This window comes from Varroa destructor, unplaced genomic scaffold (assembly GCF_002443255.2).
Source record: "Varroa destructor unplaced genomic scaffold, Vdes_3.0 BEIS01000007.1, whole genome shotgun sequence".
Taxonomy (NCBI): domain Eukaryota; kingdom Metazoa; phylum Arthropoda; class Arachnida; order Mesostigmata; family Varroidae; genus Varroa; species Varroa destructor.
In genome coordinates this window covers 14,749,503-14,755,548 of record NW_019211460.1, presented here as the reverse complement: position 1 = coordinate 14,755,548, position 6,046 = coordinate 14,749,503, and the positions used below count along the sequence as shown (strand labels likewise).

Sequence of the window (6,046 nt, the reverse complement as noted above, 5' to 3'; positions counted from 1 at the left end):
GAACGTGCTATTTATTCAAGTAACACAACTGATAATGGCAGACGATGTTGGCAGGGCGCAAACCACGCCAACGCTATAACCATATGAGGCTGCGATGATACGGACATTGTGGCCTGCTTGAAATGTGCGGTCGCCGGTTGTTGCAGGCCCCCAAAAAATACTACAACTCTATCAAATTAGACACAAAAAAAAAATGCTAGTTCTAATCTTTATGTCGCCAGTACGACGATTAAACATTCGTGAGTATTACGATTATTCTCGTTGTGTGCGGAGTATTGTGTTTTCGAATCAGGGCTGTATTTTATGCTCACAGATAATGATAATAATAAACAATAAGGTTTATTTTTATTATCTGGTGTGTGGTTTTCAGCGACGCTAGATATAATAATACCGACAACACTCGTAGCATAAAGGACATGTACTATAGCTGCACACCTATGCCCCATTAGCATTCAAAAGCCATTTGTTCAACAGAATAACGAAACAAATACCTAGCGTACTTTAGAGCTTATCTGTGAGAAATCAGCGTGCAGAAACATTGCTCAAGTTCAATCTGAAATATTGGTTGAAATGAAGAAGCCTGTAAGTTGAACCATAATCCTGTTTTGCGTAACAATACCTACTCTATCCAAGTGTTCAATAATATGTGTCGTAAATGAAAAGAAACACTGCAACAGGTGCCGTATGAGGGAACTCCAGTACTCCACTTAAGCTGAGGCTGGTTAACGTTTCAGTATCGACTAGGATGTCCGTGATTATGGAATAGTAATGTGTTTGTCCGCAGAATTAAGAAGTAGTTTAGACTCAAAACAATGACGTAGGCATCCCCGGTTTCATGTATGAAGAAGCCGACAATCCAGCCAGCCCACTAAAGCAACGCTTAGCGGCGATGCTTAACGTAACTTTTTTTTTTTTTATTTAATACCAATAAAAATACGGTATGTGCTCAGCAGTAGACATACGCTTTTCTCTGAGCGCGCTGCCATAGTTAATATGCCTAAAAAGCATGCCAGCCGTCGCTAGTGAAGGTCCCATAGGCCTCATAGTTGCATTGGAATAAACCCAATGTAAGTCCAACAAGGATGGCCGATTTTAAAGAAAAGATTTGAAAAATTTGCCTATATAGCAGAATAGCTGACGATCAGCTTGAAGAAGATACGGTTGGTTCAGAAAAGTATATGTACTGAACGTCGTGATTTTCAGAAATTGCCATGTGAAGACACGGACGTTTAACACCCTAACGGACCGGATTTGAAACCATGCCTCTTGCAGGTATTATGCTCATATCGAACTAACTAAATGGCATCAAAAATTGACAGATGATAAAATACACCTTTTTTTTATTTATTATTACTTATTTATTTATCACCTTAGCTTGGGTCGACGCTAGACTTCAATAAATTGTGTAAAATGTAAAAAAACAGTAGTTACGTGAAGTTTGTGCAAAGGATTTAAGTGATTCTAGTGGAAGCGACTTGAAAAGTGACGTTCGTGCTCTATTTTTCTAAATGACGATTGCGGCCAGAGATTTGAGCACAAGATCCAGAAGTGACTATGGTGAATGCATTGTACAATAGAATCCTAGCATCGGACAGAGAAGTTAAGCTAAAGGTTTCTGGCACAAACATGCGGCTTGAAGGCTTATTTCTACCCATGCGTTTCGATTGTTACTAGGTCCACAACGTAATCAGAACATAAGCTTCGGTGCTGATTCACCAAGCCTATATATTGTAAGGGCATAGTGTCTACGGTCGCATATATTATAACCAATCGGTTGGGTTTCGCAGCAGTATCCGTGGGGATTATTGACACACCTTTTAAACTGAATCAACCCGCAAAAATACGCAGTGGTAACCATATATAAGGTTTTTTTGTCGATGGCTACCTTACGTATTTAACCGGACTAAATCAATTAGACGAAATGTCTAAGTTTTCCAGATGCAGATGCGATAAATTCAATAATTATCATGGGCACACAATGAACAATCCCTTTGAAGTCTGACCGGTGGCGGTAATAATTCTTTTTTTTTTTTTTTTTTTTTCTGTCTTTATTGCCCTAAAAAAACACGACTCTGCCACTTGAACCTAATCTAGTACGGTGAAATTACTTACGAAAAGAATGTTATTCCTCATTTATGATACACATTAGTAATATAAGAGTGCGAGAACCTAACAAATGCAACAACAGAAGCCAGCGACTATATACTATCAGCAGCATTAAAAATGATGTTTTAACGCAATTGGTAAAACGGTTAGATGGTCTTTTCGTCTCTCTGCACGACGAACGCAACTTAATTTTAAAAGAAAAACCCTCCGTTCTCGTCAGAATGGTTTATTTGGTTTTGTCCTGCTTTTTCCTATGGACAACTGAATTAATTCCTGGCGAACCTTTATAGCAGTCTATTTATATACTGCCTGCTTTGTATCGTTCATGCTACATGAATCTAAACAAATGAAATCAGATCAAGTAAAATCGGAGCTTCCGATGCAATGTAATGCTGTTATACAGAGGGGTCACTCTGCATCACCATGTCCCTGTTCTCGTTTATATTTATCTTCAGTATTAGTCATGTGCAAACGTTTCCTTTTTTACCATAGAAACAACGATACGCATACGTCAAAGCGAATGCCTTTATCAAGCTTACGTGGGATTCATCTTCCTGCCATTAAGAACGCACGCAGACGACCCCTGCCTGTTAGAAAAAAACCTTAAGGTCGTTGAGTCGTCCATCTCTTCTTGTGTCTTAGGTTCCAGATATATCGAGTTTAAAAGCGTTGTTTTGTTCCAGTGTCGTCGAATGCTTCTGTATTCAAATATTGCTCATTTATTTTTAATCTAATTTATAATCCTGGTTACTTCATCTCTATTTTCGCTATAGAAAAAACACTGAAGTCAGCAGCGTTCATCATGCAGCTCTTAGGTTTTATGCTTTCATCTAATAAAAACAGTTATTAACGAACGAAGTCAAAATGTACACCCGTGTTGTAAACGTGAACTTGTTCAGAGAAAAAAGTTAACTAAGTTTAATTAAAGGCCTAAAAAAGTGGACAGGTAAACAGATTTGGAATTTACCGAAGTCATTTTCTGATCGACCTCATATAGTCGATGGTCCTAGAGATAGGTCACATTCCGTTATCCTACTGGGGCTAGTTGGAAATTTGCTAGGAGGGAGAATGAACAGCCCCATCTAGCAGGTATATTTATCTCGAATGTAACCAGGATAAGACCGAACAGAATGCTATTTTACTTATTCATGGCCTAAACATATAAACAAATCGTCCTAAAATTCAATGAACTAACTAATCATGTGTTAATGAATGGTGCATCTATTGCAGTGGCTTATTGTCTTTTTTTTTTGTTTTTTTTTTTTTCGAATTAGCTGACTCGATCCCGTTAGTTTATACTGGTGCCTTTAGTGGAAACATCTGAAGATTAAACATATCTCTATAGTCTACAGTTCTTCTAGAGACACGAGAATTCTAATTATCGCAACGGCCGCATTTCAAGCGGTTCGATATGCTTCAAAAGTTATATTTTATCCACTGAAGAGTATGCTTTATTAAAAAAAAGGGTTTGCTGTCAAACGATATGACTGGGTCATAAGTTGGTGGGTTGTTGCATCTCCTTTTTCAATTTCGTCAATTTGAAAATATCTGCCTTCCGCATAGCGAACTCTGCTGGGCCTCAAATACCAGCGGCAAATGCCTCCTATAGCTGGAGAAACGCTTTGTCATATAGCAACAACTGCACATTTGGAAACTGTATGGCTACGAAACTGAGCAGACACACGTAGCGATTTTGCCGTTTTTTCGCGATTATGAGACTTTAGTGCCACAAGCTCAGGAGCACTCCAGGCTATGAAATCCCCGTCTAAGAAAATAGGTCGCTAATAAAGCTGGGTGGCGTTAAAAACCATTGTTTTTGTGTAGGTTAGGTCTAATAGCTTAATAAGGCAGTATTCACTACTCGGCTGAATGGGAATTGACGTATAATTTGTTTTACTAAGGCAACTTTGTCTAGAATTAACAGCTCACCATAACAAAAGACGTCAACTCTAATAATGATAAAATATGTGATAGCTTGCATTAGATGGAGCTGCTTCCTAACAGTGGATTCGACACTTACATCCTCGTACCTGTGAAAAAATCGAAACATTATGTTTCTTTATTAGCTCACCAATAAATTACGTACAGCATTTTTAAGTATAATCTTTATTCTTTCTCAAAAAAAAGTAGGTGTTTGTATGAAAACTTCCATTCACTATGCCATTTTACTGGGAGCTGAAGTTCTTTGTGCTTTGTATTTATGCTTATTTCGAGCAACGTTTACGCAAAAAATAAACGCGATTGATAGATAATAGATAAACCAGACTGTCGCTCATCATCTTCGTTTCAACCACCTACGATCTTTCTAATTAAATCTTATAACTACAACTGATGCGAACATCAGAGAAGATGATGTCCTCGATAGTAACGGTACCGACAGCCCCACAATCCGTGTAGGAGAAAATACTAATCTGTTCAATAACTTACGGTTCCTGTTTCTTCTCGAACTCCATTATAGACTGCTGAATGATGTTCTTGCATTGTGGGGTCGCACAGCGGATCGTTGTTTGGCTTAGTGACGGAAGTATTCCTACAGGGTACTGATTAATCAAGACGGCGGTACGTATGGAGCGAATCGGCCATAGGTTCCCTTTGCGTCCCTCGCTTGAGCCCTAGTAGCCATAGAGTTCAACATTATTCTTCTATTCCAGCAAACATCAATCGGCATACTTGCATGCATCAGAGAAAATTTTCCTTTGCCATACACGGCAAGCGGATTCCGTCACGCCCAGTAGGGTCATAGAAGGTGAGGTTATTTGGCCTTTGTGTACATTCTGACTCTTCTGACTTAGCTATTTACATCAGGTCGACCTAAGTTTTTTAGCGCCTAATGCCGTCGAAAGTACGGTGTAATTTTGAAGGACTATGCCGCCCAGCAGGGAAACGACTCCAGAGCATAGACAGCCCAAAACATCGATTATAAACATCAACTGTACGACAGTCGCGTGCGATAGGGAACCGATGTAAGTGTACAGGTGGAAAACGTGTCTGTTTCTATCCCGAGTCCAAACGTCGCTTTAAAGAGAGAGGGATATCTGAGCCACACTTTCAGCCGACTAGAACAAGCACTCCAGTCAAATTTGCTTGTTCAATATCAGGAAGGTCTGCGGTTCCAGATATAGACGCTATAGATGCGATCATTATGGTGTACTCAATCTAGCTTTTTTCTCCATGCTGAGGCCTACTCATTGACGTCGGCCACGAGTTCATTATGTAAAATTGTATTAAATATGAAGTCAAAGCCTATTTTTCTAACCAATATGCTACGTTTGATAGCTGATTATATGCGTATTACCCTATGAGAAAGCACGCTGCCTTTAGCAACGTTACCGAAACTAAAAATATTTTTGTCCTTATGTGATGCGTCTGTATAATAAAAGCTAAGGTCACTGACAATTGGCACACAGATCCTCACAATAAGTGAGGCTTTAGATTTCCGACGGGTGTTTATTTTAGACAGTAGACATTTACCTAAAAATATTTTCTACACATAATTTAATACAATTTTATTTATTATATTGACAACGTCATGATGCAACCAATAATCGCATTTCAAAATTTCTTAGCTATCTAGAATGTGTCCAAAGTGCATCAAGAGGTCTGACCCATGTTATACATTGTTTCCATGTAGAACATTCGTAATGCTTACGGCACAGAAGTACCTTGTAGAAGCTGTTGCCGGCTTATACAACACATTTCAGATCTTCAGTCTTGTTCCGCCTGTGGGGTGCACAGAGAAATGAAATCGAAAACAGAATCAATCCGAAGCAAAAATGTCACACCTGAACAGCGAACTGCTTCTCGGATCCCAGAGTCAAGAACCCGGGTTGAAATCGTGGTGGCAGCTTGAGCCGATTCTGCAATGCGTAATAAAGACACGACCTGCTCGCGGAATACATGCAGCACATACAGGCACAGTAGAGCGAAAGTACGAGGTAGG

General features: G+C 39.3%; 1 long non-coding RNA gene across 1 annotated transcript; it reads left to right on the top strand.

Annotated features, from left to right (window-relative positions):
• The first annotated feature begins 77 nt into the window (after nucleotides 1–77).
• Nucleotides 78–5,541, top strand: LOC111254367 (uncharacterized). The gene is made up of 3 exons (XR_002675004.2): nucleotides 78–239; nucleotides 1,204–1,272; nucleotides 4,565–5,541. It is a non-coding gene; the product is annotated as an uncharacterized LOC111254367 (long non-coding RNA).
• Nucleotides 5,542–6,046: the final 505 nt, after the last annotated feature.